The 24,206-nt window shown below is 45.0% G+C and overlaps 1 non-coding gene and 1 pseudogene across 1 annotated transcript; both read left to right on the forward strand.

The window, feature by feature from the left end:
• Nucleotides 1-2,869: 2,869 nt before the first annotated feature.
• Nucleotides 2,870-24,206, forward strand: part of LOC129485763 (epididymal secretory protein E3-beta-like) — a 30,597-nt pseudogene continuing 9,260 nt past the window's right edge.
• Nucleotides 8,330-8,456, forward strand: LOC129487096 (U6atac minor spliceosomal RNA). Its single transcript, XR_008659220.1, has one exon. It is a non-coding gene; the product is annotated as a U6atac minor spliceosomal RNA (small nuclear RNA).

Below are 24,206 nucleotides of genomic sequence, written 5' to 3' on the forward strand. Positions count from 1 at the left end.
TAAGGCCCTCTCGATTGGGCGGCTCAACGTTGTCGGGCCACGACGCTGTAAGGCACGTGCCGATTGGTCCGTTCGGCTCCCGAGCCCAGCCCCGCCGGGGGTGGGATGTCTCTAGAGTGAGTGTTCCGGAGAGCACGTGTTAGGGAAGGAGGAGGCTGCGGGCTAGCCTGCCGGGAGGGAGGGTAAGTGTGTGTCCCAAAGGAGGTGAGGAGGAAGAGGGGCTCTTGTGTTCTTTCGCCCGGATTCTCCTGGGGCAGCCCTAATTATTTGGCGGATCCTTAGGGGTTTCTTGTTGCTTCTCATCCTTCATCCGCAGTTGTATTTAAGGTGGAAGTTGGTAAAATCAGTTAAGGCGCAAGACATATACAGCCTTTTATTGGAAAAGTAAGGAAGTTATGTAAGGGCTTTTCCAGAAAGAGATAGTAGGATCATGGAGTTGACTTTGCAGCAACTTCTATTACCTCGGTCTCCCCAGTTTCCTCACCACCATCGCATGCCCAAAGACAAAATGTGGAAATTTCCACTAATTTCCTGATATAAATGATTCGTGATTTTTTATTACTTTTAAATGAAAGATGATAAACCTGTTCTACGAAGGAGTTCAATTTATGATCAGTGGAATCAGAACGGAAAATTCTTTTTTTTTTTTTTTTTTTCTGAGACGGAGTTTCGCTCTTGTTGCCCAGACTGGAGTGCAATGGCGCGGTCTTGGCTCACCAAGCGATTTTCCTGCCTCAGCCTATGGAGTAGCTGGGATTACAGGCATGCGCCACCATGTCTGGCTAATTTTGTATTTCTTTTTTAGTAGAGATGTGGTTTCACCATGTTGGCCAGGCTGGTCTCGAACTCCTGACCTCAGGTGATCCACCTGCCTCGGCCTCCCAAAGTGCTGGGATTACAGGCCTGAGCCACCGCGCCTGGCCGAGATAGGATCTTTTATACCGAGTTTCTACTATAAGACACTTTCAGAGCCACGGCGCACAGTGGCTCATGCCTGTAATCCCAGCACTTTGGAAGGCCGAGGATGGCGGATCACCTGAGGTTGGGAGTTCACGACGAGCCTGGCCAACTTGGTAAAACCCCATCTCTACTAAAAATGCAAAAATTAGACGGGCATGGCGGTGCACGCCTGTAATCCCTACTACTCAGGAGGCTGAGGCAGAGGACTCGCTTGAACCCAGCAAGTTGCAGTGAGCTGAGATCACGCCACTGCACTCCAGCCTGGGCGACAGAACGAGACTCCATCTCAAGAAAAAAATTTTTTTTTAATCGAATAAATCTGGCTTTTTTCCCCCTAAGGAACCAATTCATGACTTTCTTCTCAAAGGTTTCTATGACCTCCTTTAAAAAATAAAGTACCTCTTCAAAGGCAAAAACTGAGAACATGACGTTCCTTCTACAGAGGTGGTCTGTTAATGAATTACACACACACACACAGTTTTGCCTAGGAAGTTCTTTTGAGCAAAATTCATGAAAAATTACTTATAAATCAGGATAGACCTGGTACCCTCGAGGCAGATAATGGAAGACTTTTGTAGGTTACCAGCTCAACCATTGGCCCAGATTAGTTTAGACTAAAAAGTGATTTCAAGGTCACTATTAGATGTCCCTGTGAGCCCTGAGGAAGGAAGGTAGACCAGTAGACACTGCTAGATTTCGAGCCAAACAGATCTAAAATTTTTTTTTTTTTCTGAGATGGAGTTTTTGCTCTGTCGCCCAGGCTGGAGTGCAATGGCACGATCTTGGCTCACTGCCACCTCCGCCTCCTGGGTTCAAGTGATTCTCCTGCCTCAGCCTCCCGAGTAGCTGGGATTACAGGCACCGCCACCATGCCTGGGTAATTTTTGTATTTTTAGTAGAGACAGGGTTTCACCATGTTGGCCAGGTTGGTCTTGAACTCCCGACCTCAGGTAATCCACCCACTTCGGCCTCCCAAAGTGTTGGGATTACAGGTGTGAGCCACTGCGCCCAGCCCAGATCTAAATTTCAGTTGTTTCTGCTACTTAACTACGTGGCCTTACTTGGATTTAGATTAGTTAGATTTGGCCAGGTGCACTGGCTCATGCCCAAAATCCCAGCATCTTGGGAGGCCGAGATGGGTGTATCACCTGAGGTCAGGAGTTTGAGATCAGCCTGGCCAACATGGTGAAACCCCGTCTCTACTAAAAATACAAAAATTAGCCGGGAGTGTTGGTGTGGCTGTAGTCACTGCTACTCCAGAGGCTGAGGCAGGAGAATTGCTTGCTTGAACCCGGGAGGTGGAGGTTGCAGTGAGCCAAGATTGTGCCACTGCACTCTAGCCTGGGCGACAGAATGAGAATCTGTCTTAAAAAAAAAATTAGTTAGATTTAACCTATCATTGCATCTTTTTTTCCTCATTTGTTAAATATTCCATACTAATAGATCTATCTACACAGGGTTGCAGTGAGATCTAAATAAGATAATGTATGTCAGACACCTAGGACAGTTCATATACATAGTAGGCTCAGCAAATGGAAACATTTACTTGTCCGGTGCTATGTTCCACTTTTTTTTTTTTTTTTTTTTGAGGCAGGATTTCACTCCCATCACCCAGGCTGGAGTGCAGTGACATGACCTCGGCTCACTGCAACCTCCACCTAGCAGGCTCAAGCAATTCTCCTGCACTGGCCTCCCAAGTAGCTGGGTCTACAGGCACAGGCTACCACGCCTGGCTAATTTTTGTATTTGTAGAGGCGGGGTTTTGCCATGTTGCTCAGGCTGGTCTCGATCTCCTGGGCTCAAGCGATCGGCCCACCTCGGCCTCCCATCTATGTTCAACTTTTACACCTTATACTTTTGAATACTTGAATCACACTATAGGGTAAATTATAATATCCCCGTTATCTAGATGAGGACACTGGGGCTCAAACATCTGACGTAAGTACTGAAGCTGATACTGAAACTCCAGTCTTCTGACTTGGATTCCATTGTTCTTTCCACTGTACCACTGCTGCCATCTAGAAGTTAATGATTTAGAAGGAACAGACTATTTAAAGCCAATAGAGGAAAACATTATATGATAAATGGAAGAAGAGTAATGTGGAGGTTGAAGGAGGAAGTGATTCCAGCCAAGAGAATTAAGAAAAGTCACTCAAGCTGAGCTTTCTTTTCTTTTCTTTCTTTTTTTTTTTTTTTTTGAGATGGAGTTTCACTCTTGTTGCCCAGGCTGGAGTGCAGTGGCACAATCTTGGCTCACTGCAACCTCTGCCTCCCAGGTTCAAGCAATTCTCTTGCCTCAGCGCCCCGAGTAGCTGGGATTACAGGCGCCCGCCACAACACCCAGCTAATTTTTTGTATTTTTAGTAGAGACGGGGTTTCACTACGTTGGCCGGGCTGGTCTCGAACTCCTGACCTCAGGTGATCCACCCGCCTCGGCCTCCCAAAGTGCTGGGATTACAGGCTTGAGCCACCATGGCCGGCCAAGCTGAGCTTTCAAGAATGTTCTGAGCAAATAGAATACCTGGCTTAAATCTAATCTTTTTAGAATTGCCCCCAAACAGATCACACCATGCCCATAGTTTGCCTTGCTTCTCTTTCTTCCAAATCTCTCCTTTGTCTCATTATGCTTTTATCCTGCTTTCAACTTGACTTACCCATTCCTAGTTTCCTAGGACTGAGACTTTTTCTCCTGGTTGAAAGTTGGTCTGCTCCCTCTAGACAGCCTGTTGGGAAACTGCCTCCCTGGTCTTTGGTAATCATCTTGGCTTTGCTACCTTTTTGTTGTCCCAGATGGCATATTAGGAAGAATTTTCCTCCCCCAGGGCTGTAACACCTTGGTGGGTCACACTTTGAACAGAGAAAAACAAGTAAAAGCATGGAGTTGTGAAAGACCATCACATGTATGGGGGCTGAAGAAATACAGATAATGGAGATAAGCAGGGGTCAACAGAAGCTCTTTGAAGAGTCAAAGTGCAGTACAACCTTAGAAAACAGACTCGTTTTTAAAGGGAGCTCCTTTCTAATAATTTGAACTAATTCTCCCTTTGAGGACAACTAGAAAAGTTAGGCAAAATATTTCTTCAAATTTGCTTAATGGCACAAGAAAGCTAACAAAATAATGATGGATTACCAAACCAGTGTCCAAGGGATGAATAAGCCCCAAGTGAGTCCTCTGTTTGGAGCCATTTTTCCCCTGGGATGCATGTCAATTCCAGAAATACAAACTGAGAAGCTGAAGTAGAGCAGGTCTGACAGGTATTTGGGGCTAAGATAACAGGGATTGATGTCTAGTTTCACCCAATGCAGTGGGGAGTGCTAATGAACCCCTCTTACTCAGTGTTCAGACCTGAGGGACTGCCTCCCTGAAATAGGCCATATCTTAGATTTGGTTTCCCCAAAAGCAGACCTTGAAAGAAGGATTTGGCTGTAAATCGTTTATTTAGGAGGTGATTGCAGGAAGCACTGTGTGGGAATGGAGAAATGTATGAGGATGGGAGAAATGCCAATAAAAGGTGGGCTGATAAGTGTTTTACTACCGCAGGCAACTGGGACCCAATCCCACTGGGAATCCTCTGAGAGACCAGGACATACCTGAGAGTTAACCTACTGAGGAGGGAGGAAGCTAGGGGTATTTATTCATGAACTCCATCTCACAGTAGTTAAGGGTTGCTCCTAGGTTGTTTAACTAGCTAAGCTGTTAATAGCTAGGTTAATGTCCAACAAAAATTCATTGTCTTATATACAGAAAAAGAATTAGGACTTGAACATTTTTAAACACCATTTAAAATAATATTAAAAACGATTAAATATCTAATATATAAGAACAACCAATAAAAGATGCCAAAGCCCGTATACAGGTTTAAAATGTTTTTGAGGAGCTTCCAGACTGCTGACAACGTGGAAGTGCTGGGAGAGTGGCATGAACACAGAAGGCATGGAAGCTCCTCACGCTTCTCTCCCATACCTAGTCCTATGCATCTCTTCCATCCAGCTGTTCCTGGGTTGTATCCATTAGGGTAAACTGGTAAACACCTCTTGGGTTCCAAGAGAAGGAAGAGGACACATACTGCTCTTCAGATCCATATACTGATCCCCAATACAACCAGTGAACCGGAATGTTGAATCCGGATAGGGGGCCCTGGTGACTGAGATGGCATGCTCTAAAGATCTAGGGCACTCTCTTGGCCCTGCTTTGCATCCTGTGCAGGCTGTGTGTACACAGCAAGGATATTTCCTGGAGGGATTCATGAAACAGCACTACCTAAGTCCAAGCCAAGAATTCAGAAAATACAAATGCAACGTCCTCATGAGGGAAAAAGAAGCTCTGAAAGACGAGAGCTCTTGGATGTTCATCTAACCTCATGGTACAAATGGAGCATATATGCGTCAATGGCAGCTGAAATGAGCGCTACAGAAGTGTATGTATATAGGCCCAGAATGCCCTGAAAGAACTCAGGTTTCACCAGGAGAATTCAAAAAAAAAAAGCAACACATTGGGTGCAGCGACCATAACTATATTCCCAACACTTGAGGCCAGGAGTCAAGACCAGCCTGGGCAACATAGCCAGACCCCATCTATACAAAAAATAAAATAAAATTACCCGACGTAACGATGCACATGTGTAGTCCTAACTACTGGAGAGGCTGAGGCAGGGGAATTGCTTGAATCCTGGAGATTGAGGTTGCTGTGAGCCACGATCGCATCACTGCACTCCAGCCCAGGAAGCAGAGCAAGACCCTGTCTCTTTTTTTTTTTTTTTTTTTGAGACGGAATTTCGCTCTTGTCGCCCAGGCTGGAGTGCAATGGCAGAATCTGGGCTCACTGCAACCTCCACCTCCTGGGTTCAAGCGATTCTCCTGCCTCAGCCTCCCGAGTAGCTGGGATTACAGACACCCACCACCACGCCCGGGTAATTTTTGTATTTTTAGTAGAGACGGGGTTTCACCATGTTGGCCAAGCTGATCTTGAGCTCCTGATCTCAGGTGACACCTTGGCTTCCCAAAGTGCTGGGATTATAGGTGTGAGCCACTGCTGCACCCAGCCAACCCTGTCTCTTAAAAAAAAAAAAAAAAAAAAAAAAGCTACACAGAGAGCAGAAGTTTCAACTACATTGAATTCCACTGTAATGTGGATCAGTAGGTTGATAGCACAGAGGACCTGAAGATGATGAGCCTGTCAGCTACTAGAAGGTCTACCCACATCCCCACATTTTGCTACAGTATTCTGTGTTTGCCAAGTAGTGGCCCCTGTCTACATCATTCGCCTCTGCCACTCTCTCCTTTGCATTTATGTATCGATGTTTTCCAACTACTTAGAGTTATGTATCACATGGTTTCTTGATACCATACCTTTGCCTATGTTGTTTCTCTGCCTGGAATACACTTCTGTCCTATTTACCTAATTTACTCCTACTTTTTGTTTCCAAGATTCAGCTCATATGCCATCTCTTCTTGACTAACCCAAGACTTTTTCTGATATCAATTCTCCTTATATCTACCCAAGCTGAATGATCTTCCCTTCCTTTAAATAAATTATATTATATCAAAAAGAATTTTTCTTTAGAGAAATCAAAGATGATCTAAATACATGGAGGGATCAGGCATGGTGGCTCACACCTATAATCCCAGCACTTTGGAAGGAGGAGGCAGGAGGATCACTTGAGCCCACAAGTTCAAGACCAGCCTAGGCAACATAATGACACCCATCTTTATTTTTAACAAAACAATTTAAATAAAAAATAGGCAGGGTGCAGTGGCTCACGCCTGTAACCCCCGCACTTGGGGATGCCAAGACAGGCAAATCACCTGAGGTCAGGAGTTGAAGACCAGCGTGGCCAACATGGTGAAACCCCGTCTCTACTAAAAATACAAAACTTAGCTTGGTGTGGTGGTGCACACCTGTAATCCCAGCTACATGAGAAGCTGAGGCAGGAGAAATGCTTGAACGGAAAAGACACAGAAAAAGATGTTCATGGCAGCATTCTTTGTAAAAGCCCCAAACTGTAAATAATCCAAATAACCATCAAAAATAGAATATTATGGCATGTTCATGCAGTGTAATACCATGCAGTAATACATATGAATGAACCAAAGCTCTTTGCAAAACCTGAATGAATCTCACAAAAATAATGTTGAATAAAAGAAATCAGAAATGTTACAATTTCATTAATATAAGCTTCAAAAACCAGCAAAGTGACACTCTGTTGTTAAGGATGCATGTTTAGGGAGCAAAACTAAGAAAAGCAAACGAGGTTACCTTAAGGGGTAGCAGTTACTTTATGGGGGAGGAAGGAGTATCCATTAGAAAGTAGCACAAGGGGAATCTCTGGAGTGCTGACAGTGATCTATTTTTTGACCTGGGTGTTGGTTACAGGGTGTTCATTTATTATCATTTACTTGGCTGTACATTTTTTTTTTTTTTTAGACGGAGTCTCGCTCTGTCACACAGGCTGGAGTACAGTGGTGTGATCTCGGCTCACTGCAACCTCCACCTCCTGGGTTCAAGCGATTCTCCCGCCTCAGCCTCCTAAGTTGCTGGGATTACAGATGCCTGCCACCATGCCCGGCTAATTTTTTGTATTTTAGTAGGGATGGGGTTTCACCATGTTGGCCAGGCTGGTCTCGAACTCCTAACCTCGAGTGATCCACCCACCTTGGCCTCCAAAAGTGTTGGGATTACAGGTGTGAGCCACTGCTCCCAGCCTTAGCTGTACATTTTTGTTTTGCATAATTTTCTATATGTGTGCTAAATTTCACTATGAGAAAGGATTTTTGGCTGGGCACAGTGGCTCACACCTGTAATCCCAGCACTTTAGAAGGCGAAGTGGGCAGATCACCTGAGGTCAGGAGTTCGAGACCAGCCTGACCAACATGGTGAAACCCCGTCTCTAATAAAAATACAAAAATTAGCCGGGCGTGGTGGCAGGCACCTGTAATCCTAGTTACTGGGGAGGCTGAGGCAGGAGAATCGCTTGAACCCAGGAGGCAGAGGTTGTAGTGAGCTGAGATCGCGCCACTGCACTCCAACCTGGGCAACAGAGCGAGACTCTGGCAAAAAAAAAAAGAAAAAAAAGATCTTTTTACGGTGGCTCATTCTTGTAAATTTAGCACTTTGGGAGTCTGAGGCTGGTGGATTGCTTGATTTCAGGAGTTGGAGACCAGCCTGGGCAACATGGTGAAACCCCGTCTCTACCAAAAACACAGAAAATTCACCAGGCATGGTGGTGGACGCCTATAGACCCAGCTACTGGGGATGCTGAGGTGGGAGGATCACTTGAGCCTGGGAGGTGAACTAAGGTTGTGTCACTGTACTCCAGCCTGGGTAACAGAGCAAGACTGCCTCAAAAAAAAAAAAAAAGATAAAAATAATGTTTTGTATGAAAGGAGGGAACGTCAGCACTCCTCTTGACAAGGATGGAAGAGGCTCTCAGACCTGACAACATGCATGAAGTTAAGGCATTGCCACCTACTTCATGGCATCTAAACATCATGTTGTTGTGGTTGTTGTTTTTTAAAGACAGAGCCTACTTGATACCTATATACATATAGAAATATTAACTCAAGGTGAATTGTAAACCTAAATGCAAGAACTAAAGCTCTAAAATTCAGAAGAAAACATGAGTGCCAGGCGCAGTGGCTCACGCCTGTAATCCCAGCACTTTGGGAGGCTGAGGCAGGCAGATCACCAGGGCAAGAGATCGAGACCATCCTGGCTAACACAGTGAAACCCCGTCTCTACTAAAAATACAAAAAATTAGCCGGGTGTGGTGGCGGGTGCCTGTAGTCCCAGCTACTCGGGAGGCTGAGGCAGGAGAATGGCGTGAACCCAGGAGGCGGAGCTTGCAGTGAGCCGAGATCGTGCCACTGCACTCCAGCCTGGGAAACAGAGCAAGACTCCATCTCAAAAAAAAAAAAAAAAAATGAGTGAATCTTTGTGACCTTGGATTAAGCAATGGTTTCTTAGATATAAAAGCACAAACAGCAAAGAAAAAAAAAGATAAATTGAATTTAACTCATTTTATTTTAATTTGATAGATAAATTGGACTTAAACCAATTTAACACTTTTGTGTTTCAAAGGACGCCATCAAGAAAGGCAACCCATGGAATGGGAGAAGATATTTGCAAATTATATATTTGATAAAGGACTAGTGTCTGAAATATATATAAAACTCTTACAACTCAACAATAAAAGGACAACCCCATTTTTAAAAGGGCAAAGGGGAAACAAGGGGCTGAAAACGAGCTCAAATTTATTTTTTTTTTTCAGACAGGGTATTTCTCTGTCATCCAAGGCTGGAGTACAGTAGCACGATCATGGCTCACCACAGCCTCAACCTCCCAGGCTGAAGTGATCCTCCCACCTCAGCCTCCCAAGTAGCTGGAACTACAGGCGTGCACCACTATATCTGGAACTCCTGGGCTCAAGCAATCCTCCTGCTTCAGCCTCCCAAAGTGCTGAAGGATTACAGGCATGAGCCACTGTGCCTAGTTTTAAACGTATGAAAGATGAGTAAATAACAGTAAAGCCCTGGGTTGTGAAGATGTAATAATACAAAAAAGCAGAGAGAAGGCAGGACGTTTGACTCCTGACTGTTCCATCAAGTACTGTAGTCAGGAAAATAAATATTTTGAAGGTGAAAAATTGAAGCTCGTGTTAGGATAAAAGACTATCAGAGAAAACTGAGTTGTCTTAAATTAAGTCGAGCCTCCTAACCCCAATAAAACACATCATAGTGCCAAATAAAGTTAAAAATCCGGCCAGGCGTGGTGGCTCATGCCTGTAATCCTAGTACTTTGGGAAGCCCAGGCGGGTGGATCTCTTTGAGCTCAGGAGTTCAAGACCAGCCTGGGCAACATGGTGAAATTCCATCTCTACAAAAAATGGCAAAATGAGCTGGGTGTGGTGGCTCATGCCTGTGGTTCCAGCTGCTCAGGAGGCTGAGGCTGGAGGGTTGCTTGAAATGGGTGGCAGAGGTTGCAGCGAGCTGAGATCATGTCACTGCACCCCAGCCTGGGCAACAGATGGAGACCTTGTCTGAAAAACAAATAAATAAATACATAAGTATATAAATAAAATAAAGTTAAAAATCTGAAAAAATAAAACGGGTAAATTATTTCAATCAATATTTCTCTAAGGAATATATACAAGTGGCCAATATGCACATGAAAATATTCTCAACATCATCAGTCATCAAAGAAATGCAAATCCAACCAGTGATGTGATACTACTTCTCAGCCACCAAGATGGCTAACATTAAAAAGACAGATAGGCCGGGCGCGGTGGCTCATGCCTGTAATCTTAGCACTTTGGGAGGCTGAGGCGGGCGGATCACCTGAGGTCGGGAGTTGGAGACCAGCCTGGCCAACGTGGAGAAACCCCATCTCTACTAAAAATACAAAATTAGCCGGGCATGGTGGCACATGCCTGTAATCCCAGCTACTAGGGAGGCTAAGGCAGGAGAATCACCTGAACCTGGGAGTCAGAGGTTGTGGTGAGCCGAGATCGCGTCATTGCACTCCGGCCTGGGCAACAAGAGTGAAACTCCGTCTCAAAAAAAAAAAAAAAGATATAACAAAAAAGACAGATAAATGTTGGCAAGGATGTGGAAAATTAAAACCTTCATATATTGTTGATGGGAATGTAAAATAGAGCAGCTACTTTGGAAAACAGTTTGACAGTTTTGGCATTTCCTCAAAAAGTGAAACAGAGTTACCATAGGCCATTCCTAGGTACCAACCCAAGAGAATTGAAAATGTATGTTCACACAAAAACTTATACACAAATGTTCATTATAGCATTATTATTTTCATTATTTTGAAATGGAGTTTTGCTCTTGTCACCCAGGCTGGAGTGTAATGGCACGATTTCAGCTCACTGCAACCTCCGCCTCCCAGGTTCAAGTGATTCTTCTGCCTCAGCCTCCTGACTAGCTGGGATTACAGGCACCCGCCACCATGCCTGGCTAATTTTTGTATTTTTAGTAGAGACGGGATTTCACCGTGTTGGCCAGGCTGGTCTCGAACTCCTGACCTCAGGTGATCCACCAACCTGAGCCTCCCAAAGTGCTGGGATTACAGGTGTGAGCCACCTCACCCAGCTTTTAAAATTAAACACTTTAAATGGGTTAATTTTATAGTATGTGGGTTATATCTCAATACATGTGTTATTTTAAAAAGAGGGACCAACCACAGGGGCTCAAACTGTAATCCCAACACTTTGGGAGGCAAGGTGGAGGATCGCTTGATCCCAGGAGTTTGAGACCAGCCTGGGCAACATAGCAAGACCTCATCTCTACAAAAAAAAAAAAATTAAAAGGAGAAAAGATAATGTATCACTTTGAGTTTTCAACTAGCAGTATACTGAGTTCAGGCTGATATATACAATTTTTAATTAAGCTAGCTTCTACCTTCTCACTGCATTAAAGAAATCTCTATCATTCATCCAATAAAATGATTTATTGGCTGGGCGAGGTGGCTCATGCCTGTAATCCCAGCACTTTGGGAGGCTGATGCAAGTGGATCATTTGAGGTGAGGAGTTGGAGACCAGCCTGGCCAACATTGCAAAGCCCATCTCTACTAAAAATACAAGAAAATTAGCCGGGTGAGGTGGCACACACCTGTAATCCCAGCTACTGGGGAGGCTGAGGTATCAGAATTGCTTGAACTTAGGAGGCGGAGGTTGCAGTGAGCCAAGATCGTGCCACTGCACTCCAGTCTGGGTGACAGAGCAAGACACTGTCTCAAAAAACAAAACAAAGAAAAAAAAATATGTATATATATACACACACACACACATATATATACACATATATATATGACTGTATGCCAAGCACTGTTACAGATACATGCAATGAGATAAGTAAGGTTTCTGCCAGCCTCATGGGGCTTACAGTCAGTGATAAGAAGTGGGAGAGGTAAGATTTCAGATACTTCAACAAGAGGTTAAGTAACTTGCCCAAAGTCACACAGTGAGTAGTAGAGTCATTATGGAAAGCAAGATCAATCCCATGGGACCCTAGTGGTCATTTAACCTAATGTCCTCTTTTCACATAAGAATCTGAGGCTCAGGGAGGCTAAATTGCTCAGTATCACCTGGCTTGTTACACACTGCCACAAATATAAAAGCGTCTGAAGTGTGGGAGTGCAAGGGGACCCTAGGTTCTCAAGGTCAATCCATCTGAGATCTCTTTCAACTAGCCTAATGGGCCTTGGCACCTTAAGATACTCTCAGAAATATAAAAAGACCTCCAAGATGCATTAACAATTGTTTGTCGCTGTTTGCCACCTGCTAGGCATTGTGCCATGCACTGAGAACCTGGCAATGACCAAGATAGTTGCAGTTCATGCCCTGTGGGTGTATGGAAGCTGGTGGTGCCCAAGTGCAGGTTTGATAGCTATTCCAGTGGCTACCTAAGGCTCATCTTTGGAGACAAAGATACCTACAGATTTCTGGGCCCCTCCACACTACTGTGATTCCATTGATCTGAGTCAACCTGGAATCTGTGTTTTTGACGCTTTGCAGGTGTTTCTAGTGTACCAGTGATTTGAGGAAACACTGACCTGCTATACCCCACCACTTGGCTTTATTTTTTTTCTTTTTATTATTTATTTAATTACTTATTTATTTTTACAACTTGACTTTTAGAGCTGAGAAAAGCAAGATTAAGAGAGACTTATGCAATCCCACAACCAGATCAAATATGTTTAATGCCCAAACCCCAGGGCAAAGCATTCATTCATTCACTGAACAAACATTGAGCTCCTACCATGTACCATGCAGTATGTTGGGCGCTAGGATCACAGCAAAGAATAAGAGCACAGGTCCTGCTCTCATGGGGCTTCCATTTGGTGGGGGTGGGAGTAGGAGGCAGGGAGAAAGCCAGAAAAGAAAGAAAACGTTATTCTAGTCATGGAAAGTACTACAAAATGAGACTTAGCGCTGAGTCAGCAGAAGGTATACTAGGTTGAACCTCATAAAATAGCCAGTATTTGGCCATTTTTGATCCACAGGAACAACAGTTTCATGTGGTTCAGCTTTATAAATAGGAGTTCAAAGGAGATTGAGTCCTTTCTCCCCAGGATAAAAAGGGAAGGTGGCTGGCTGGGCACAGTGGCTCACGCCTGTAATCCCAACACTTTGGGAGGCCAAGGCCGTGGATCGCTTTGAGGTCGGACATTCGAGACCAGCCTGGCCAACATGGCGAAAACCCATCTCTACTAAAAATACAAAAATTGGCCAGGCGTGGTGGCACGTGCCTATAATCCTGGCTACTTGGGAGGCTGAGGCAGGAGAATCCTTTGAACCCGGGAGGTGGAGGTTGCAGTGAGCCGGAATCATGCTACTGCACTCCAGCCTGGGTGACAGAGCGAGACCATCTCAAAAAAAAAAAAAAAAAAAAAAAAAAATGGAAGGTGGCCTCACAAGATGGATATGATTTGAACATGTGAAGGACAAATAAAAGCCTAGAGGAAGGATGTGGTTAGAGCAGTGTCTCTGAGGAGAAATTGTGGACAAGAAGTAGGAAAACAGGACAGAATGAGACATTGATTCCATGGATATAGAGGAAATACTGTGCTAGGGAATACCTAGCTCATGAAAGAAGTATAATGCACACTCGCTGTTCTTAACAAGCCTACAAGGCCGGGCGCAGTAGCTCATGCCTGTAATCCCAGCACTTTGGAAGACCGAGTCGGGCAGATCACCTGAGCTCAGGAGTTTCAGACCAGCCTGACCAACATGGAGAATCCCCGTCTCTACTAAAAATACAAAATTAGCCAGGTGTGATGGCAGATGTCTGTAATCCCAGCTACTTGGGAGGCTGAGGCAGGAGAACCGCTTGAACCCAGGAGGCTGAGGTTGCAGTGAGCCGAGATCTCACCATTGCATTCCAATCTGGGCAACAAGAGTGAAACTCCGTCTCAAAAAAAAAAAAAAAAAAAAGCCTACACTTTGGTTAAAGACATGGTAAAACCCATGAATAATAAAAAATCAAATACCCACTTCCACACAAAGATTCATGCTATAGCCACCGCCCTAAACACCCTTCCTGCCATTGGTTGCCCTGCCAAAAGCTCCCTGTCCTCACTCCCTGACCCCAGTGCTACTTCCTCTATGATGTTATTCTCTTCTCCGCAGTTAGGACAGATGGCTCCCACCCCTGATTCCATGGCTTACTCTTTATAGTTCTTCTCTTTTTTTCTATCATTATTTTTTTTTCCTTTTGAGATGGGGTCTCAAAAGGAGTGCAGTAGCACAATCACAGCTCACTGCAGCCTTAACTGTCTGAGCTCAAGCAATCCTCCTGTCTCAGCCTCCGAGTAGCTGGGACTACAGTTTGGCACCACCACGTTGGCTAATTTCTTTTTTTTTTTTTTTTGAGACAGAGTCTTGCTCTGTCACCCAGGCTGGAGTGCAATGGCATGATCTCGGCTCAGTGCAACCTCCACCTCCCAGGTTCAAGGGATTCTCCTGCATGGGCCTCCCAAGTAGCTGGGACTACATGGTGGTGCCCACCACCATGACTGGCTAATGTTTTTTATGTTTTTACTAGAGATTGGGTTTCGCCATGTTGCTCAGTCTGGTCTTGAACTCCTGACCTCCGGTAATCCACCTGCCTCTGCCTCCCAAAGTGCGAGATTACAGGCATGAGCCACCACGCCCAGCCTAATTAATTTTTTTTATTTTTTGTAGAGACAGGGTCTTGTTATGTTGCCCCGACTGGTCTCGAACCCCTAGTCTCAAGCCATCCCCCTGCCTTGGCCTTCCATTCCTCTACTTTATACCACAGTTATTCACCAAGCTTGTCTTTGTTCAGTGTACTTCCTCATGGAAAAACTGAGGTGATATTCACCCTGGTTTTTCTACCAGTGTGTAACTGTCACTAGTACCAGCTCAAAAAATAAGAAATGAATAAATGAGTGATGACTATCACTATGTTGCTCAGGCTGGACTTGAACCCCTGGGCTCCAGTGATCCTCCCACCTCAGCCTCCCAAGTAGCTGGGATTACAGATGTGCCCCACCATGCCCAGCTCGCAATTTTGCTGTGTATTTAGGGTTATGTAAGGCTGTAGTAAATTGTCACAAGGAACAAATTTAGGGATTAAAGTACAGTTTAGTTCTAGGGTGAGCTACCTGCCAAAGTAAGGTTCCTGTCCTAGGGGCATCTTTTAGCTCTATCTCACAAAGACAAAACTTTCACTGTGAGGGGCCAGCCTGTTTATTCAACATGACCAAACTCCGTGCTGCTGTCTCCCCTGCTCCACTCCGCCTGCCAGGGGCTATCAGCTGAATACATGACCAGCTCACAGCAGCTCTAGAGCCGGCTTTGGCCTGCCCCATTGCTGTATGGTACAGAAAACTTCCACTCTGCCCATCCAAACAAATCCTCAGTGGACACCTGTCAGCCCCTTCTCTGTGGAAATGGTGCGCAGCTGCTGGCCACATTTCCCAAGGCTGCCCGTGTGTACTTGGAAAGCGCGGGTTTGTTCTCATCTATCTTTTCTGTAGAAGAAACAGTCCCTTCAGCTTTTCCTGATAGGCCTCATTTTCCAGCCACTGAAGTTGCTACCAGAGCTCTACACTGGACCCAGGTTGGCTAAGTCTATATGATTCAGGAGTTGATTATTCTAGTTTGTGAATTATCCAGGCCTTTTGCTCCCCAACCTCTGCCACGCCCCTCCCCCCACCCCCCCATTCTCTCTACTTCTGCTGTTTACGTGTCAGGAAATTTTAGTGCTCAGTAACATCTCCCTCAGTGTCTGGGAAGAATACCAATACTTACATTTGTTTGGTGCTTTGCAGTCTACAAAATGACATTTCATGCACAAACTTACTTTAGCCTCCTAAAAGTCCTGCAGAGTAGATTGCATTATTCTCTTTTCCAGCTAAGCAGTGATAAATGACTTGTCTGTGATCACACAATCAGAAAGTGCAATTGGGCCTTGAACTCAGCTCACAATTCTCTGTCCAGTGTTGTCACTATGAAACCCACGGGGAATGCAAATTTTCCAATTTTGCTATCCATTAGAAGTCATGGAAAGAGCTGGTTGGGAGACGGGTTTCCTGATACTTACAATGAGGTTGATTTAATTCTGTCTGCCTCAGTGGCTGGAACATTTCACTTTGGCAGCCAGGCTGGAGTGCAGTGGACCCCTTGAGGGGTCCACAGATTCGACAACCATATGCATTGACCCAAAATGGATACACTTTCTGAGAAGTGTATTTTTTTAAATTGTCACTCTTGGGGTAATAGTGTGTATCCTGTTGGCATTCTGTCCACTGGATCATGTACTAATCACCCAAACAAACAAAAATCAACATCTACATCATGTTTTACAACTTCTGAAGCATTTTGCAATAACTCTCTGATCTATACATGGAAGGAAAATAACTGTATGAATATCCCCACTTTACAGATGAGAAAAATAAGTCTGAGAGAGCAACTCTGAGTAACTTTCCCAAGGTCACACAATTAGGGACCATTGGGGAAGAGCAGATATTTGACTCCTAATCTTTGGACTAGTTATCCATAATATCTATATCCCATATACTGATGCTAATTAACATGTGTATAGGCCTTTAAAGTTTTATTTTTTTATTTTTTTTGAGACAGAGGAGTCTGTCGCCAGGCTGGAGTGCAGTGACACAATCTCGGCTCACTTACAACCTCTGCCTTCCGAGTTCAAGCAATTCTCCTGCCTCAGCCTCCTGAGTAGCTGGGACTACAGGCACAAGCCACCACACCCAGCTAATTTTTGTATTTTTAGTAGAGACAGGCTTTCACCATGTTGGCCAGGATGGTCTTGATCTCTTTACCTCATGATCTGTCCACCTCAGCCTCCCAAAGTGCTGGGATTACAGGCGTGAGCCACCGCACCTGGCCTTTTTTTTTTTTTTTTTTTTCTTCTTAGACAGAGTCTCACTCTGTTGCCCAGGCTGGAGTACAGTGGCACGATCTCGGCCCACGGCAACCTCCACCTCCTGGGTTCAAGCGATTCTCGTGCCTCAGCCTCCCAAGTAGCTGGGATTACAGTTGCCCACCACCACACCCAGCTAATTTTTGCATTTTTCGTAGAGATAGGGTTTTGCCATGTTGGCCAGGCTATTCTCAAACTCCTGACCTCAGGTGATCTGCCCACCTTGGCTTCCCAAAGTGCTGGGATTACAGGCATGAGCCACTGTACCCAGCCAGGGTTTTAAAGTTTTACTGGACATTTTCACAATATTAGTTCATTCCATCTTCAGCAACATCTGTGAGTAGATACTGTTATTATCCTAATAGTGCATTTATTTATTTATTTATTTATTTATTTAGAGACGGAGTTTCGCTCTTGTTGCCCAGGCTGGAGTGCAGTGGTGTGATCTCAGCTCACCGCAACCTCCTCCTCCGGGTTCAAGCAATTCTCCTGCCACAGCCTCTCGAGTAGCTGGGATTACAGGCATGTGCCACCACGCCCAGCTAATTTTGTATTTTTAGTAGAGACGGGGTTTCGCCATGTTGGTCAGGCTGGTCTCGAACTCCCGACCTCAGGTGATCCGCCTGCCTCGGCCTCCCAACGTGCTGGGATCACAGGTGTGAGCCCACATCCGGCCCCAATATTGCTTTTAAATTCTCTCAGATTATCACTACACCCTTTCACCTTGGAGTAGTAAAGACAATTCTCAAAAACATATATTTATTCTTTCTACAGATGTTTTGAGTACCTAATGTGTAAAACCCTGCACTCATTACTGTGGTCAGAGCCTATAACTTCTGTATTCCTGATTTTCCTTGGTATTTAGCAGAATCAGAACATCATACTTGTGATTAGCTAGAAACAAGGGCAGACAGACTAACCTAGTATTCTGTAATCAGAAATAGATGATGAGTTTTGCAGAAGGGAAATGACTAGGCAAAATAGGCGGGTGCACAAATGGCACCAGATGCTTTAATGAGCGGCTGTTTCCACAGACTAGAAATCGGTTTTATGGCCAGGCGCGGTGGCTCATGCCTGTAATCCCAGCACTTTGGGAGGCCAAGGTGGATGGATCACGAGGTCAGGAGATCAAGACCATCCTGGCCAACATCTCTACTAAAAATACAAAAATTAGCTGGGCGTGGTGGCATGTGCCTGTCATCCCAGCTACTAGGGAGACTGAGGCAGGAGAATCGCTTGAACCAGGGAGTCAGAGATTGCAGTGAGCCGAGAATGCACCACTGTACTCCAGCCTGGGGACAGAGCGAGACTCCATCTCAAAAAAAAAAAAAAAAAAAATTCAGTTTTATATGTGCAGTCTATAAAGGACCATTAGCCTAGCCTTGGTCTTTCAGCCATGTTCACACAGAAATACCAATCATTATGAGTAATGTCATTGTCAAATGCTGAGAATAATATTACAGGACATGGTTATTGAATCAACCAATAATTAAAGGTTGGCTCTGGCACCTCCCTTGAATTGGCTCAAGTTCTGGAGTTCCCATGCATAGGGAAATCAGTGGTGTATTATTTCAGTGATTAAGAGAAGAGGAAAAGGTCACACACCTTTTCTTTTTTTATCTTTTCTTCACTTCTTCTCTTTTTACTCTCTTTTCTCTATAGCTACCCAAAGAGGGAAGGTTAATGATTAAATGGAGACACAGGATTGGAAGGGATTGTCAAAAGACAAAGTTACAACAAATTTAGTTTTAGATCTTTTTTTTTTTTTTTTTTTGAGACGGAGTTTTGCCCTTGTATGTCACCCAGGCTGGAGTGCAATGGTGCGATCTCAGCTCACTGCAACCTCCACCTCCTGGGTTCAAGCGATTCTCATGCCTCAGCCTACTGAGTAGCTGGGACTACAGGCACCGGCCACCACACCTGGCTAATTTTTGTATTTTTAGTAGAGACAGGGTTTCACCATATTGGCCAGGCTGGTCTCCAACTGTGACCTTGTGATCCGCCCACCTCAGCCTCCCAAAGTGCTGGGATTACAGGTGTGAGCTACCGTGCCTGGCCTCAGTTACCTATTTTTTTTTTTTTTTTTAGACAGAGTTTCGTTCTTGTTGCCCAGGCTGGAGTGCAATGGCATGATCTTGGCTCACCGCAACCTCTGCCTCCTGGGTTCAAGCGATTCTCCTGCCTCAGCCTCCTGGGATTACAGGCATGTGCCACCACACCCAGCCAATTTTATATTTTTAGTAGAGACAGGGTTTCTCCACGTTGGTCAACCTGGTCTCAAACTCCCAACCTCAAGCGATCCACCCACCTCGACCTCCCAAAGTGCTGGGATTACAGGCATGAGCCACCACGCCCAGCCCAGATGGTACTCTTAAAAGAGGTAACTGAGCCGGGCGCCGTGGCTCACGCCCATAATCCCAGCACTTTGGGAGGCCAAGGTGGGTGGATTGCCTGAGCTCGGGAGTTCGCGACCAGCCTGGGCAACACGGTGAAACCCCGTCTCTACTAAAATACAAAAAATTAGCCAGGCATGGCAGCGGGTGCCTGTATTCCTGGCTACTTGGAGGCTGAGGCAGGAGAATTGCTTTAACCTGGGAGGCGGAGGTTGCAGTGAGCCGAGATCGTGCCACTGCACTCCAGCCTGGGTGACAGAGCAAGACTCCATCTCAAAAAAGAGTGCCATCTGATTCCAGCAGGTCCCTAACTTTTTTTTTTTTTGAGACAGAATCTCACTCTGTGGCACAGGCTGGACTGCAGTGGTATGATCTCGGCTCACTGCAACCTGTGCCTCCCAGGTTCAAGCAATTCCGTCTCAGCCTCCCAAGTGGCTGGGACTACAGGCATGCAGCATCATGACTGGCTAATTTTTGTATTTTTAGTACAGACGGGGTTTCCCTATGTTGGCCAGGCTGGTCTCAAACTCCTGACTTCGGGTGATCCTCCCACCTCAGCCTCCCAAAATGCTGGGGTTACAGGCATGAGCCACTGTGCCCGACCAGGTCCCTAACTCTTATACATCCCAAAGCTTCAACCTGTCTGTGTCTACCTTCCACCCCTTTTCTGAGATCCTCTCTCATTTTCCTCTTGCTTTCCTCTTTTTCTGATGTTACAAAAATCAAAGCTCATCTTTTTCCTTGTCAGTTCCTTTAGTACTAAGCTGGGTCATTTCAATTGATCTATACTAAATGAAGGCAATGTTTCTTGACCTTAACGACAAGAAAATCCCCTTTAACAGAATTGTCAGGCCCACTTTTGAAGTGAATTTCATCCAAAATAAATGTAAAGCAAATCAAATCAATGCGTTAAAGGCAGCCTTGTAAACTAGGCCCCCCTCTCATTTTAATAAGCCCAATAAAAGGGGTTGTCTCCCCCAGTGCCTGGGAATCTCTAAAATATGGGTGAGATTTCATGTCAATAAGGGTCATTTGCATTAGGTCTTGCTCTGTTGCTCAGAGTGGAGTGCAGTGGTGCGATCCCCAGTTACTGCAGCCTCAACCTCCTGGATTTAAGTGATTCTCCCACCTCAGCCTCCTGAATAGCTGGGACCACAGGTGGGCACCACCACACACAGCTAATCTTGTTTTTTTTTTTGTTTAATCTTGTTTATTAGAAACAAGGTCTCACTATAATGCCCAGGCTGGTCTCAAACTCCTGGGCTCAAGAGATCCTCCTGCCTCAGCCTTCCAGGGTGTTGGAATTACAGGCATGAGTCACTGCCTGGCTGAAGTTGTTTTTTAAATTCTAAATGAACTTGCAAAAATGAGAATAAAAGGAGACTTTGAAGCTGTCCTTACAGGATTAACAAAAATTCTGTGACTCACACCTGTAATCCTAGCACTTTGGGAGGCTGAGGCAGGCGAATCGCTTGAGTCCAGAAGTTCAAGACCAACCTGGGCAACATGGTGAAAATCCATCTCTACAAAAATATACAAAAATTAGCTGGGCATGGTGGTGCACGCCTGTAGTTCCAGCTACTCAGGAGGCTAAGACGGGAGGATTACTTGTGCCTGAGAGGAAGAGGCTGCAGTGAGCCGAGACTATGCCACTGCACTGCAGCCTGCGCAACAGAAACAGTCCCTGTCTCAAAAAAATGAAATAAAATAAACACACACACACACACACACACACACACACACACACAAAATAAACCAAAAATAACCAAACAAAAAAAACTCTGGACAAAATGTATTTATAATTAAGCGTGAATCAGGCTGCACTAATACTGAGCATTTGCATCCTGATTGTTCCTATGGATAGGATCTCTGACATTAGAATCATAAGGCTTTTAAGAATTGCTTAAGATGTTTTTCAGATCCTGAATTCCAGCCAAACAGCTGACATCAACCAGTTTGAAGACCCCCATAGAAGAATGAAATCATCATGAGAACAGTTTCTTCATCCCTGTCCCATGACTTCACCCTGCCATCTTCCGCCCACTCCCAAACTCTTAAAATCTCTAGCCCCAAACGGTCGGGCCTGGTGGCTCACGCCTGTAATCCCAGCACTTTGGGAGGCTGAGGTGGGCGGATCACGAGGTCAGGAGATCGAGACCATCCTGGCTAACACAGTGAAACCCTGTCCTTACTAAAAATAAAAAAAATTAGCCAGGTGTGGTAGCATGTGCCAGTACTCCTGGGCGCAGTGGCTCACGCCTGTAATCCCAGCACTTTGGGAGGCAGAGGCGGGCAGATCACGAGGTCAGGAGATCAAGACCATCCTGGCTAACACGGTGAAACCCTATCTCTACTAAAAATACAAAAAATTAGCCGGGCGTGGTGGCGGGCGCCTGTAGTCCCACCTACTCGAGAGGCTGAGCCAGGAGAATGGCGTGAACCCGGGAGGCGGAGCTTGCAGTGAGCCGAGATTGCACCACAGCACTCCAGCCTGGGCGACAGAGCAAGACTCCGACTTAAAAAAAAAAAAAACAAAAAAACAAACAAAAAAAACCCCTCTAGCCCCAAACTTCTTGGGGAGATGGATTTGAGGTTTCCACTTGTTGCCTTGTTCAGTGGCCCTATGATGAACCCTCTTTCTCTGCTATAACATGGTGTCTCCACGTATTGACTTGTTGAGTGCATCGGGCAACAGACCTATTATGATTGCAATTTGGGGTGTTTTCCCTGGAATCTATTCCCTGGCGTGACTTCTGGTACTTTATAATTAACAGTAAGTGGAATAAAATACTTAATCCAGGAGATCTGTGATGAGGTTTATTGTGTAGGAAGGATGCCAACCAAATTTGGAACTCTTGTCCATATTCCAGATAGAGGAGTCTTTGTTCTGAAAAATCCAAAGACTCCCACATCTTGAATATGGAGAAAGAGAAAAAAAAAAAAAAAAAAAAGAAGGAAGACTAGAACTGCATGAATTTCCATTTCTAGAACTATTAGGGTGATAACATAAAAATCTTGCAGCCAGACATGGTGGCTCATGCCTATAATCCCAGCACTTTGGGAGGCCAAGGCGGGGAGATCACTTGAGGTCAGGAGTTGGAGACCAGCTTGGCCAATGTGGGCATGGTGGGCGTGGTGGGTGCCTGTAATCCCAGCTACTCAGGAGGCTGAGGCAGGAGAATCGCTTGGACCTGGGAGGTGGAGGTTGCAGTGAGCCGAGATCACGCCACTGCACCCCAGCCTGGGCAACAGAGTGAGACTCCATCTCAAAAAAAAAAAAAATCTTCCTGCTACAAACTTCTTTAAATGCTGGATAAAACACAACAAACATCCCTTTAACTGTGTAGCTGAGCCCCTGAGAAAGCAAGGGAAATCTCCAAAGGCCAAAATCAAAGCTGAAACTGGAAACTAGAGAGAGAGAAAGGATAAGGCTGCTGCTGCAGCAGCTCGGCTGTGGGTATTGGCCTCCATCTAGGTCATCAGGGCACTTGGGTTTTCATGACCACAAGGGGACAGTAGAGTAGGCATAGAGTTGGAACTGAGACCCCCTGCTTGTAGCTAAAAACTTTGAATGGCTATGCCCTTAGGGAAGGGAAGAACTAAAAAACATCCACTCACTAACACAGGGAAATGACAAAGAAGCTTGTCTGTTTCAGCTTAGACTTTAGATAGGGATAAAAAAAAAAGTCACATCTGATAATTTCACACTATGGCTTGCCCTCACATGAGTTTGGGGCTCAGTTTATTCTACTTCTGTGATTCGCACATCTTCAAGCTATGACATTAATATAGAATGTGGAGCTGAGCATGGTGGTGTGCACTTGTAATCCCAGCTATACAAGAGGCTCAGGCAGGAGGATCATTTGAGCCTAGGAGTTCGAGACGAGCCACCAGCAGCCTGGGCAACATAGGAAATTTCTGTCTCAAAACAAAACAAAACAAAACAAAAAAACAGGACTCTGGCAGAAGCAAACACACACACACACACACACACATACACACACGTTTCTGAAAAACATACCTTCAACTCAGGTTGCACAGAGGCTGTCCTGGTAAAAGCCTGCTGAAGCTGAAGATGAAATTACAATAGAAGCTTAGTATTCACACTAAGTTCCAAGCAGAATACTTTTTTTTTTTTTTTTTGAGATGGAGTCTCACTCTGTCGCCCAGGCTGGAGTGCAGTGGTGCGATCTCGACTCACTGCAACCTCCGCCTCCCGAGCTCAAGCGATTCTCCTGCCTCGAAATCCCAAGTAGCTGGGATTACAGGTGCCCGCCACCATGCCTGTCTAATTTTTTATATTTAGTAGAGACGGGGTTTCACCATGTTGGCCAGGCCGGTCTCGAACTCCTGACCTCAAGTAATCCGCCTGCTTCGGCCTACCAAAGTGTTGGGATTACAGGCGTGAGCCACTGCACCTGGCCCATAATAAATACAATTAACTCTACACCTTGACATGTTGTAGAAAATTTCAAAACACCAAAAAGTATGAGCTAGGGAACAATTTACCTACAAAGGCTGACAAGAAAAGCAACAATAAAACCCAAAAGCTAATGGAATAATATCTTCAAAGTGCTGAGAAAAAATAACTGCCATCCTAGTTTACCTATCATGGTGGAGAAACAGTGAAGTATAGACATTTCAAGCATATGAGAGAGCTCACCATCAAGAGAGCCTCACTGTAGGGACTACTCACAGAGGTATATTCAGAAGGACACTGAACTCAGGAGAGAGCAACACTCAAGAAACAATGATGAACAAAGAAATCAGGAAACACCTGGGCAAATTCAACAAGTGTTAATTATAGAAAAGAACAATAAAAACAACATAACAATAAAAAGCGAGAGTAAACTATGGAACAATATGGAAGTGAGGGGGAATAATCCAAGTGAAGTCTCTCTACAGTCTAGTATGGTTTCAGAGAAGAGGAAAGC

The sequence above is a fragment of the Symphalangus syndactylus genome, chromosome 7 (genome assembly GCF_028878055.3).
Source record: "Symphalangus syndactylus isolate Jambi chromosome 7, NHGRI_mSymSyn1-v2.1_pri, whole genome shotgun sequence".
Lineage (NCBI taxonomy): Eukaryota > Metazoa > Chordata > Mammalia > Primates > Hylobatidae > Symphalangus > Symphalangus syndactylus.